The following is a 13,598-nucleotide window of genomic DNA, read 5'->3' as shown; positions in this document are numbered from 1 at the left end:
TAAAAGTTCATATTATTGGCCGGGCACCTTGGTCATCAAGAGTGAGTGAGTCCAACAACTAGCAGGTGTCTTGGCTTGTGAGGTGCCCCCTCCAGCATTAATGGGAAAAGAGATGAGGGCCAGGGCTGGGCATGGTGGCTCACGCCTATAATCCCAGTACTTTGGGAGGCTGAGGCGGGTGGATCACCTGAGGTTGGGAGTTCGAGACCAGCCTCACCAACATGGAGAAACCCCATCTGTACTAAAAATACAAAAGTAGCCGGGCGTGGTGGCGCATGCCTGTAATCCCAGCTACTCGGGAGGCTGAGGCAGGAGAGTCGCTTGAACCTGGGAGGCGGAGGTTGCAGTGAGCCAAGATTGCGCCATTGCACTCCAGCCTGGGCAACAAGAGCAAAACTCCATCTCGACAAAAGAAAAAGTTCTTATTACTGAGGAAAATTAAAAAATTCAGTGCCTTCAATATAAACACTTAAAGTTATGGGATATGAAAATTACGGACATATCAGACCTGAATTTTATGTTATTTTACTCACTCGACCAGTAAGTTCTTGAGTCATATATTTTAGTGGAGGCAATTTTATTCATGTATTTTTTTTTTCTTTTTTAAGACGGGGTCTCGCTCTGTTGCCCAGGCTGAAGTGCAGTGGTGTGGTCTTGGCTCACTGCAACCTCTGCCTGCCGGAGTCAAGCAATTCTCCTGCCTGAGCCTCCTGAGCAGCTAGGATTACAGGCGTATACTACCACACTCAGCTATTTTCTGTATTTTTAGTAGAGACGGGGTTTCACTATTTTGACCAGGCTGGTCTCGAACTCCTGACCGCAAGTGATCCGGCCACTTTGGCTTCCCAAAGTGCTGGGATTACAGATGTGAGCCACCATGCCCGGCCCATACATTGTTTTTCAATTCTAAAACATTCTGTTTTAAAAGATCAGTTGTTTTGTTCATTATTTCCTTAATAGTGTATTCCTTCATGATTGTGAGAGCCAATTCAATATCTCTAACGGTCTTTTGAAAATCTTAAATAGGGCAAATTTTATTCTGGGTTTCCATGACTCAAAAATCAGTGTTGATGGTTCTTGTCTCCCCTCCCTCATAATGTGGTTTGGCAAAATGCTTCAGGGAAATAACAGTGAGGGTGATTGAGGGAAAACTGAAAAATCCATGAAGGAAGTAATAGCTATTCTTAGAATTATTGGCTCTAAAAAATACTTTCTTAGGTTCTCTCTAGTCGTGATTACTCATAGGAAACAAATATGAGGTTTATAGATTTAAATCCAGGTATTTCTTTAAAGAGAAAATAAATGTTAAAGAAGTCATATTCATTGTTTTCATTAAGATTTGAGATTTTTGTAACAAGTTAGAGTAAGAGGGAAGTAAAAATCAAATAAGCTAAAATAGGTACCTGAGATGTCTTTTTCTTCCATGTTAGACAGATAATGTACCAATGCTGTAGCAAGGTTTGAGGGAGGCACATCTCATATGTGTGTGAAAACCCAGTTATCATGCTTATGAACTACAAAAGGATCTATATAAGTTCTTGTGTAGGTGTTAGCTAACAATCTGGTGTTCCTAAAATGTGAAACACATGTATCTTCCTCTTTGGCAAATTAGCAAAGTAAGCTGGCATAACAGCTTCTATTCTTGACAGGAAAATTTTATACCTTTTTGTACTTGATTAGTCCATTAGGTTATTATCTACAGTTACCTGAATGTGAGTAAAAATTAAAAAGAAATCTGTATATGAGGTAGAAGGATGGCTCCTAGAAAACATGTATATACAGATGTTTTTGCCATAAACCTATAGAATAATCATATTTTACTAGAGTGGATTTAATCAGTTGGGGAGATTGTTGAAACTGCTTCCAGAGGTGGCACAAGTTATATTTTGAAGGTTACAAATTGTGTTATATTTAGTTTATGCCACTTTGATACTTCTAAGGTTTAAATTTTCTGTGCTTTTTTGTTTACTTGACATTTCTGGGATTGAGATCATGTTTGTTTCCTGCTATATTTGTTTTCTAGTCACGTTGAACCTTGTTTTTCTAATAATTATGCTGCAATATTATTTGATACATACAATTTTAGCTATGTTCTCTTGTCCCTGCTGGTATTTTGCATTTATATAAATAACGTTTATAGGATAAAGTACAGTGTCTTTTGTCTTGAAAAAAGATGAAAAACTTTTTCAATGTGTCCCCGTTTGGTTTCAGTTATCCACATCTGAAGTCACTGTGGCTTTGCCTGTTTAAACAAGTTTCTTTTCTTGTCCCTTCAGTAGCAACCACCAGGGCCATCGTTTTACATGTCACTTTTCTTTCATTCAGAAAGAGGTGCTCACTTTGGTCGTTAATTTTTGTTTTAGTCTGCTCCTATCATTATGGTAGCTTATAGAAACTATTTTTTAATTTTAGTTTTAATTTTTCTTTTTTTGCAGAGACAAGAGTCTCCCTCTGTTGCTCAGGCTGGTCTTGAACTCTTGGCCTCAAGCAGTAATCCGCCGCAGGCTCCCAAAGTGTTGAAATTACAGGTGTGAGCCACCACACCCAGTGTAGAAATTTTTTTTTTTTTTTTTGAGATGGAGTCTTACTCAAGTGATTCTCCTGCCTCAGCCTCCCGAGTAGCTGGGATTACAGGCACCCACCACCACACCCGGCTAATTTTTGTTTGTTTTAGTAGAGATGGAGTTTCACCATGTTGGTTAGTGTAGTCTCGAACTCCTGAGCTCAGGTGATCCGCCCATCTTGGCCTCCCAAGGGGCTGGGATTACAGGTGCCACCGCACCCGGCCTAGAAACTATTCTTTAGCTGTGATATGTACTTTATTCTGTCATCATTTATTTTATTTAGATGCTACACAATGTGCTAGAGTCTAAAGGGAATGTGTGCTTGTATTTTTCTTTTTTTTGTTAAACTACTTCTCATGCTATTATTGCTTGGCTTTTTTTTTTCTTTTTTTTAATTATACTTTAAGTTTTAGGGTACATGTGCACAACGTGCAGGTTTGTTACATACGTATACATGTGCCATGTTGGTGTGCTGCACCCATTAACTCGTCATTTAGCATTAGGTATATCTCCTAATGCTATCCCTCCCCCCACCCCACAATAGTACCCGGTGTGTGATGTTCCCCTTCCTGTGTCCATGTGTTCTCATTGTTCAGTTCCCACCTATGAGTGAGAACATGCGGTGTTTGATTCTTTGTCCTTGCGACAGTTTGCTGAGAATGATGGTTTCCAGCTTCATCCATGTCCCTACAAAGGGCATGAACCCATCATTTTTTATGGCTGCATAGTATTCCATGGTGTATATGTGCCACATTTTCTTAACCCAGTCTGTCATTGTTGGACATTTGGGTTGGTTCCAAGTCTTTGCTATTGTGAATAGTGCCGCAATAAACATACGTGTGCATGTGTCTTTATAGCAGCATGATTTATAATCCTTTGGGTATATACCCAGTAATGGGATGGCTGGGTCAAATGGTATTTCTAGTTCTAGATCCCTGAGGAATCGCTACACTGACTTCCACAATGGTTGAACTAGTTTACAGTGCCACCAACAGTGTAAAAGTGTTCCAATTTCTCCACATCCTCTCCAGCACCTGTTGTTTCCTGACTTTTTAATGATTGCCATTCTAACTGGTGTGAGATGGTATCTCATTGTGGTTTTGATTTACATTTCTCTGATGGCCAGTGATGGTGAGCATTTTTTCATGTGTTTTTTGGCCGCATAAATGCCTTCTTTTGAGAAGTGTCTGTTCATATCCTTCGCCTACTTTTTGATGGGGTTGTTTTTGTCTTGTAAATTTGTTTGAGTTCATTGTAGATTCTGGATATTAGCCCTTTGTCAGATGAGTAGGTTGCAAAAATTTTCTCCCATTCTGTAGGTTGCCTGTTCACTCTGATGGTAGTTTCTTTTGCTGTGCAGTAGCTCTTTAGTTTAATTAGATCCCATTTGTCAATTTTGGCTTTTGTTGCCATTGCTTTTGTTGTTTTAGACATGAAGTCCTTGCCCATGCCTGTGTCCTGAATGGTATTGCCTAGGTTTTTTTCTAGGGTTTTTATGGTTTTAGGTCTAACATTTAAGTCTTTAATCCATCTTGAATTAATTTTTGTATAAGGTGTAAGGAAGGGATCCAGTTTCAGCTTTCTGCATATGACTAGCCAGTTTTCCCAGCACCATTTATTAAATAGGGAATCCTTTCCCCATTGCTTCTTTTTGTCAGGTTTGTCAAAGATCAGATGGTTGTAGATGTGTGGTATTATTTCTTTTGCTGTGCAGAAGCTCATGAATTTAATTAGATCCCACTTGTCCTTTTTTTCCTTTATTGTGATTGCTTTGATGTCTTTGTCATGAAATCTTTGCCTGTTCCTATGTCCAGGGTGGTATTTTTTAGGTTGTCTTACAAGATTTTTATAATTTTGGGTTTTACACTTAAGTCTTTAGTCCATCTTGAGTTAATTTTTGTAATATGATGTAAGGAAATGGTCCACCTTCAGTGTTCTGTGTGTGGCTAGCCAGTTTATCCCATCACCATTTATTGAATAGGGAGTCTTTTCCCCATTGCTCGTTTGTATATGATGTAAGGAAATGGTCCATCTTCAGTATTCTGCGTATGGCTAGCCAGTTATCTCATCACCATTTATTGAATAGGGAGTCTTTTCCCCATTGTTTTTGTCAGCTTTGTCAAAGATCAGATGGTTGTAGGTGTGTGGCCTTATTTCTGGGCTCTCTATTTTGTTCCATTGGTCTATGTGCCTGTTTTTGTACCAGTACCATGCTGTTTTGGTTACTGTAGCCCTGTAGTATAGTTTGAAGTTGGGCAACATGGTGCCTGCAGCTTTGTTATTTTTGCTTAGGATTTCTCTGGCTGTTCAGGTTCTTTTTTTGGTTCCATATGAATTTTAAAATAGTTTTTCCTAGTTCTGTGAAGAATGTTGTTTGATAGGAATAGCATTGAATCTGTAAATTGCTTTAGGCAGTATGGCCATTTCAATGACATTGTATCCATGAGCATGGGATGTTTTTCCATTTATTTGTGTTGTTCCTGATTTCCTTGAGCAGTGTTTTGTAATTCTTAGTGTAGAGATGTTCTACTTCGTGGTTGGCTGTATTCCTAGGTATTTTGTTCTTTTTGTGGCAATTTGGAATGGGATTGCCTTTCTGATTTGGCTCTTGGCTTAGCTGTTGTTGGTGTATAGGAATGCTAGTGATTTTTGTACATTGATTTTTTTTTTTTTTAAAGACAGTGTATCTCTCTGTTGCCCAGAGTGCAGTGGCACTAGAATGCAGTGGCACAATCTCGGCTCACTGCAACCTCCACTTCCCAGGTTCAAGTGTTCTTGTGTGTCAGCCTCCTGAATAGCTGGGATTTCAGGCATGTGCCACCATGCCCAGCTAATTTTTGTATTTTTAGTAGAGACAGGATTTCACCATGTTGGCCAGGCTGGTCTCAAACTCCTGACCTCAAGTGATCTGCCCACCTCAGCCTCCCAAAGTGCTGGGATTATACGTGTGAGCCGCTGTGCCTGGCCTGTACATTGATTTTGTATCCTGAAACTTTGCTGAAGTTGTTTATCAGCTGGAGGAGCTTTTGGGCTGAGACTGGGGCTTTCTAGATATAGAGTCGTGTTATCTGTAAACAGAGATAGTTTGACTTCTACTCTTTCTGTTTGAATGCTCTTTCTTTCTCTTGCCTAATTGCTCTGGCTAGGACTTCCAGTACTATTTTTAATAGGAGTGGTGAGAGGGCATCCTTGTGTTGTGCCGGTTTTTACAGGGAATGCTTCTAGCTTTTGACCGTTCGGTATAATGTTGGCTGTGGGTTTGTCATAGATGGCTTATTATTTTATTCCTTCAGTACATAGTTTACTGAGAATTTTTAACATGAAGGGGTGTTGAATTTTACCAGAGGCCTTGATATGGTTTAGCTCTGTGTCCCCATCCACATCTCATATTGAATTGTAATCCCCAGTGTTAGGGGAGGGACCTGGTGGGAGGTGATTGGATCGTGGGGGCGGATGTCTCCCTTGCTGTTCTCATGGTAGTGAGTGAGTTCTCACAAGATCTGGTTGTTCTCACGAGATGTGGAGTGTAGTACTTCCCCCTTCACTCTCTCTCTCTTTCCTGCTCCTCCATGGTAAGATGTGCTTCTTTGCCCTTCGCCTTCTGCCATGATTGTTAAGTTTTCTGAGGCCTCCCAGCCATGCTTTCTGTGCAGCCTGTGGAACTGTGAGTCAGTGAAATCTCCTTTCTTCATAAAGTACCCAGTCATGGGTAGTTCTTTATAGCAATGTGAGAATGGACTAATAAAGGCCTTTTCTGCTTCTCTTGAGATAATCACGTGGTTTTTGTCTTTAGTTCTGTTTTTGTGATGAGTCACATTTATTGATCTGTGTATGTTTAACCAACTTCACATCCTGGAGATGAAGGCTGCTTGATTGTGGTGGATTAGCTTTTTGATGTGTTGCTGGATTTGGTTTTCAGGTATTTTGTTGAGGATTTTTGCATTGATGTTCATCAAGGATATTAGCCTGCAGTTTTCTTTTATTGTTGTGTTTATCAGGATGGTGCTGGCCTCATAGAATGAGTTGGGGAGGAGTCCCTCCTCCTCAGTTTTTTGGAATAGTTTCTGTAGGAATGGTACCAGCTCTTCTCTGTAGATCTGGTAGAATTCAGCTATGAATCCATCAGGTCCTGGGATTTTTTTGGTTGGTAGACGTTTTATTACTGATTCAATTTTGGAGCTTGTTATTGGTCTCTGTGGGGAATCAGTTTCTTCCTGGTTCAGTCTTGGGAGGACATATGTGTCCAGGAATTTATCTGTCTCTTTTAGGCTTTCTAGTTTGTGTGCATAGAGGTGTCTGTAGTAGTTTCTGATGGTTATTTTTTATTTCTGTGGGGTCAGTGGTAACATTTCCTTTGTTATTTCTAATTGTGTTCTCTCTTTTCTTTATTGCTCTAGCTAGTGGCCTATGTATCTTACTAAGTTTTTCAAAAAACCAACTCCTGGATTCATTGATCTTTTAATTGTTTTTTCTTGTCTGCATTTACTTCAGTTCAGCTCTGATTTTGAATACTTCTTTTCTTCTGGTAGCTTTGGTGTTGATTTCTTCTTGCTTCTCTAATTCTAGAAACCCAATTTAAACTAATTTGTGCAAAAATAATTTGTTGAAAGGAATATTTTAGGGAAATAAAAAATGGAAGATTTATTAAGACTGAGGATGGGGACAATTGGAGCTAGGCCTCAGGAGTGACTCAGAGGGATATGACTTGGTTAAGACCCTTTTTCTTGTCTCCGTCTAGGGTTTACTTTTCTCTCTCACTGCACACTGTCATTCTTCTTTGAGGAAAAACATGGCTGGTCACTAGTCCAAAAATCTTAGAAATTGGATTAATTGATCTAGCTTAGATTCATCTATTTGGCTGTGGGGTTGACATTTTTATAAAAGCTATGTGGTTTAAGTAGAGAGAAGGCTTATTCGCAGAATAAGATGTTTGAGAATTATTGTTGGACAGATAAAAATAGATATCCGTTAAAGTAATGTGAATTAATAAAGTTCTTTTGTCCCCTTTTCAGGGCTAGAGACATACTTGTGTACATGCATACATATTGGTTTGGTTCTTGCTTGGGAACTAGAGTAGTGGATAGACTGTTTAGTAAACAAAAGTCATGGTAATTTTTTCCTGGATTGGCTCAGTTTTTCAAAGCACAAAAGAATTTTGGTTGGCAAATGTTGTTCTATAAAGTATTTGTCCATTTTCTTAGTGTAAGGTAAGAATAGTTCCCTTTCTACTTTTGTTATGGATCTCCTACAGTCATTCTAATTCTTATGCCTAATAGTCTTTGCAGCCTATCCAATTTTGACTCACCCTTATATTTTTAGGTTTCTATTTTAGCTCAGGAGCCAGTTGAAAATGAGTAGGCACAAACACGTGATCTAAAAGCAAGAAGGAGGCTAACCACATTTGGCACTGAAGGAAATTAGGTCGCGTGCACTGTGATTGCACACTTTCGAATATGTTACGTTATTTTGGGAAGAAAATAGCTTTCAGTTAGACATTGCTGAATATTGTTGTACTATTTCTTGTATATGTGAAAATTGTAGTTTTAGGCATCCAAGTGAGGTATTAATTTAGATATCATTATTGCTCATTTAGCAAAAATGATGTGGCATTAAAGTAAGAATTATAAGCTATTTCACTTGGTAGAATTGCTGTAGATATGGGGGAGAAGTGTGTCTTTAAGTGATTTAATTTAATCTAAATATTTATTGAGCTCCTTTGAGTTTAGAAGGGGATGGATAGAAGAAACAAAACACAGATACATACCAGATTTTCTATAATGCTGATAAGCTTCTGTTCCTTATTTCCGTGTATCTTTAAAATGCCCTGAAAATGAAAATATTTATGCCTATATTTCCATTATTTTTTGCACCTGAAGAAACATAAAAATCTTTTGTCAGATTTTCTGATTTTTAGATTGCAACAGAACAGTCTTAACTAAGTGCATTTTAAAGCAGTTTTGCATTTGTACACTGCTCTGTAGTACATGCTGCATTGAAATGGATGTATTAGTCTGAAGTTCACTACAACAGTGAGCTTCATATTATTTAAAGGACCTCTGAGAATATTCCAGCTGTTATTTCTTTTGATTTGAAATAATAGCAGATTGCCATACATAAAGACAAAGTTAACATTTTGTTATAGCACACTGCTGCATAATAGTAGACTTAGTAAATTATATTTTGAAAGGACGTTTTGGAATGTAGGTCAGGAGCTGACTGGATTCTTCTGGAAATCACATAGCATGAGAATCTTGAGTCAAGTCAGTACTTGACTTTAGAACTCATGCAGTCCAACTTCCTACCTGATGCTGGAATCCATCTTGCTATCCCAAATAATTCATTTGGTTATTAAAGAAGTATTTATTGAGGCATAGTGTGTGTAGATACTGTCCTGGGGATGTGTTGGCTAAAATAAAAATAGACTTGGTCCCTGCCCATGTGCAGATAGGTCTTTTTTAGAAGGCTATTAATTATTGTTGATTCAGTTTCTTGAAAAATATAGGGGTATTCAAGTTATCTGTGTCTCCTGGTGTGAATTTTGGTACTTTGTGTCTTTTAAGGAACTGGTCTCCTTCATCTAAGTGGCCAAATTTGTGGATAAAGAGTCTAACTTGTAGTTGGGTGTTCAGTGCTCAATCAGTCTCAACAAGTTATTTTTTGAATCAAGTACTCAAGTTGGGAAGAATTGACAATTTAACAACTTTGAATTTTCTAATCCATGAACATTGAATATCTCTACATTAATTAGATCTGATTTAATTTCCTTCCTCAGTGTTTTTTAGATTTCTGCTTACAGACCCTATGCATATTTTGTTAGATTTATACCTCAGTATTTCAATTTTTCCCTTGCTATTGTAAATGATACTGCTTTTCTAACTTTCAAATTCCTATTGTCCATTGTATGTAGGGAGGATAGTGACTTTTGTATATTGACCTTGTATCCTCCAACCTTACTGTACTTGCTTATTAGTTCTGAGGGTTTTTTTTTTCTCTTTTTGAATCTTTAGGTTTTCCACATTGACAATCATGTAATCTGTAAATAAAGACAGTTTGATTTCTTCCTTTCCAATCTGTATACGTTTTATTTCTTCCAATCTTGGGAAAGTGCTTCGTGATTATTAAGTGTGATGTTTTGTAAATTTATTTATTGGAGGAAATTCCCCTCAGTTGCTAGTTTACTGAGAGTTTTTTTTTGTTTTGTTTTATGAGTGGATGTTGGATTTTGTCAAATGCATTTCAATTGACATGATTATGATTTTTCTTTAGCCTATTGATATGTAGGATAACATTGATTGGTTTTTGAATGTTGAGCCAGTCTTTCGTACCTGGTATATAATTCTTTTAATACATTGTTGGATATGGTTTTCTAATATTTTGTTAAGAATTTTTGTATTAATGTCATTATAGATATGGATGTATAGTTTTTCACTTTTCTTGTTATCTGGTTTTGGTATTAGAGCAGTGCTGATCTCACAGAATGTGTTAGAAAGTATTACCTCTGCTTCTATATTCTGGAAGATATTGTGGAAAATTGATATTATTTCTTCTTTAAATGTTTGGTGGAGTTTACCAGTGAAGTCATCTTTGGTGCTTCCGTTAAAAATATAGGGCTATTCAGTTTATCAGCTTGGCCATAGTGGGGTAGAACAGCAGTCCCCAACCTTTTTGGCACAAGGGACCAGTTTCATGGAAGATGGTTGTTGTCCACAGAATGGGGGCTGGATGAAACTGTTCTACCTCAAATTATCAGGCATTAGTTAGATTCTTATAAGGAGCACTCAACCTAGATCCCTCACATGTGCAGTACACAGTAGGGTTCACACTCCTATGAGAATCTAATGCCACTGCTGATTGGATGTGAGGTGGAGCTCAGGCAATAATAATACTCGCTTATGCATTGCGTACCTCCTGCTGTGTGGCCTGGTTCCTAACAGGCCTGGGACCAGTATCAGTCTGTGGCCTGGGGGTTGGGGATGAGGTAGAGCACAAAGTGGAGTCTTTGGGTCCCCTTTTCCAGGCCTTGGCTCTTAGATGGTATTTCTGGACCTGCCCTGGACCAGAGGGGAGCCCTCTGCCCTGAGGAATGAGTCCCAGGCCAGCCAGCATTCACCAGAAACTGACTGAAGAGCCCTTGGGCCTTAAGGGAACATTGGCAGTAGCCTGGAAGTATACCAAATGGGCCTGTGTTGTGGGTGGCCACAGGATAAGGCTCCTCTGCCTGTGGAAACGACAGGGATGAGTGGAAGAATTGTGTCTTGTGGTTTGAGTGCCAGCTCATCTGTAGCATAGTAGAATATTAGGTAGACTTCTAGGTTTTTAAACTCCAGTCCCTGGCTCCCAGATGACACTTCTTGACCCACTTGGGGCCCAGGGGAACTTGCTGCCCTGAGGGGAAGGACACAAACCTGGCTGGCTTTGCTACCTGTTGATTATACAGCATCAGGACCTTGAGCTGCCATAGGTGGTAGCCAGGTAGGTAGTGCTTACAGCAGGCCTTTGGTGAGACACAGTGCTGTCCTGACTTTAGGTTTGACTCAGTGCAGTTTCAGTGGTGGTGAAATAGGAGTCTTGTGTTACTCTATCCTCAGCCCCAGGTGGCACAGAACAGAGAAGGAGATTCCATTGGTTTGAGAGAAAGTAAGTAAAGAGAATAAGAGTCTCTGCCTGGTAATCAAGAGAATTCTCCCAGATCTCTTACGCAAGACCATCAAGGTGATACCTTTGTGAGTCTGCAAGATCCACAGTGTTACTGGGTTTGGATGGAGTGCCCCTAATGCAGATACAGCTTAGATCACAACACCTAAGTCCTTTTGAATGCTAGGAAAGCCTTCCCAAGAAGGATGGGTACAAACAAGCCCAGACTGAGAAGACTGCAGTAGATACCTAACTCTTCAATGCCCAGATGCAGATGAACATCGACAAGCATCAAGACCATTCAGGAAAACATGACCTTACCAAAGGAACTAAATAAGGCACCAGGGACCAATTCTGGAGAAACCGAGACAGAGAATTCAAAATAGCTGTTTTGAGGCATTTCAAAGAAATTCAAGAAAACACAGAGAAGGAATTCAGAATTCTATCAGATATATTGAACACAGATTTAAATAATTAAAAAGAATCAAGCAGAAATTTTGGAATTGAAAAATGCTGTTGACACACTGAAGAATGTATTGAAGTCTTTTAATAGCAGAATTGATCAAGCCGAAGGAAGAATTTGTGAACTTGAAGATAGGCCATTTGAAAATACACAGAGGAGACAAAAGAAAAACAAAACAGAACAAAAACAATGAAGCATGCCTACAGGATCTAGAACATAGCCTCAGAAGGGCAAATCTAAAAGTTATTGGCCTTAAAGAGGAGATAGAGAAAGATACGGGTAGAAAGTTTATTCAAAGGGGTAATAACAGAGAACTTACCAAATCTACAGAAGGATATCAATATCCAAGTACAAGAAGGTTATAGAACACCAAGCAGATTTAAGGGAAGATGATGTCTGCCTCAAGACATTTAATAATCAAACTTCCAAAGGTCAAGGATAAAGGAAGGATCCTAAAAGCAGCAAGAGAGAAGAAACAAATAACATAATGGAGCTCCATTGTGTCGGGCTTTTCAGTGGAAACCTTATATACCAGAAGAGAGCAGCAGGACATGTTTAAAGTGCTGAAGGAAAAAACTTTTACTCTAGAATAATATGTTTGGTGAAAATATCCTTTAAACATGAAGGAGAAGTAAAGACTTTCTCAGACAAAAGCTGAAGGATTTCATGAACACCAGACCTGTCCTATAAGAAATGCTAAAGGGAGTACTTCAACCAGAAAGAAAAGAACGTTAATGAGCAATAGGAAATTATCTGAAGGCACAAAACTCACTGGTAATAGTAAATTCGCAGAAAAAGACAGAGTATGGTAACAGTAACTGTGGTGTGTAAACTACTCTTGTCCTAAGTAGAAAGACTAAATGATGAACCAATAAAAAATAATAACTGCAACAACTTTTCAAGACACAGATAATCAAAAAAGATATAAATAGAAACAAGAAAAGATTAAGCAGGGGATAAAGTTAGGGTGTAGTGTCTTTATGAGTTTTCTTCTTGCTTGTTTGCTTGCTTATGCAAAGTGTTGTTATCAGCTTAAAATAATGGGTTACAAGATAGTATTTGCAAGACTCATTGTAACCTTAAATCTAAAAACATACAATAAGTACAAAAAAATTGAGAAGCAAGAAGTTAAATCATACCATCATAGAAAATCACCTTGACTAAAAGGATGACAGAAAGGAAAGAAGGAAGCAAATACCAGAAAACAAGTAACAGTTGCAGGAGTAAGTCCTTACTTATCAGCAATAACAGTGAATGTAAATGGACTAAACTCTCCAATGAAAAGATACAGAGTAGTGGCTGAATGTATAAAAAACCAAGACCCACTGATCTGTTGCCTACATGAAACATACTTTACCTGTAAAGACACACATAGACTGAAAATAAAAGGATGGAAAAAGATATTCCATGCCAATGGAAACCAAAAAGGAGCAGGAATAGCTATACTTCTATCAGACAAAATTGATTTTAAGACAAAAACTATTAGAAGAGACAAAGAAGATCACTGTATAATGATTAAAAGGTCAATTCAGCAAGAGGATATAATGATTGTACATATATATGCACCTAACCCTAGAGCACCCAGATATATAAAGCAGATATTAGAGCTAAAGAGAGGGATAGACCCAAATACAATAACAGCTGGAAACTTCAACACGTCACTTTCAACATTGAACAGATCTTCCAGTCAAAAAATCAACAAAGAGTAATCAGACTTAATGTGCCTTATAGACCAAATGGACCTCATAGATGTTTGTAGAACATTTAATCCAATGACTGAAGAATGCATATTTTTTTCCTCAGTACATGGATTATTCTTAAGGATAGACCATACTTAGGTCACAAAACAAGTTTTAAAACATCAAAGAAACGAAATAATATCAAGCATTGTCTCTGACGACAACAGAATGAAACTATTAGGTTGGTGCAAAAGTAAT

General features: G+C 38.3%; 1 protein-coding gene and 1 non-coding gene across 12 annotated transcripts in view; one reads left to right on the top strand and one right to left on the bottom strand.

The window, feature by feature from the left end:
- RABGAP1L (RAB GTPase activating protein 1 like) overlaps positions 1-13,598 on the top strand; it is an 815,258-nt gene that overhangs the window by 30,929 nt on the left and 770,731 nt on the right. The gene's annotated exons all lie outside the window — the stretch shown is intronic.
- LOC115932421 (small nucleolar RNA U13) lies at positions 1,425-1,526 on the bottom strand. The gene has a single exon (XR_004068705.1). It is a non-coding gene; the product is annotated as a small nucleolar RNA U13 (small nucleolar RNA).

The sequence above is a fragment of the Gorilla gorilla genome, chromosome 1 (assembly GCF_029281585.2).
Source record: "Gorilla gorilla gorilla isolate KB3781 chromosome 1, NHGRI_mGorGor1-v2.1_pri, whole genome shotgun sequence".
NCBI lineage: Eukaryota > Metazoa > Chordata > Mammalia > Primates > Hominidae > Gorilla > Gorilla gorilla.
Note: the sequence above shows the minus strand (reverse complement) of the source record. Positions and strands in the feature narration are given on the sequence as shown.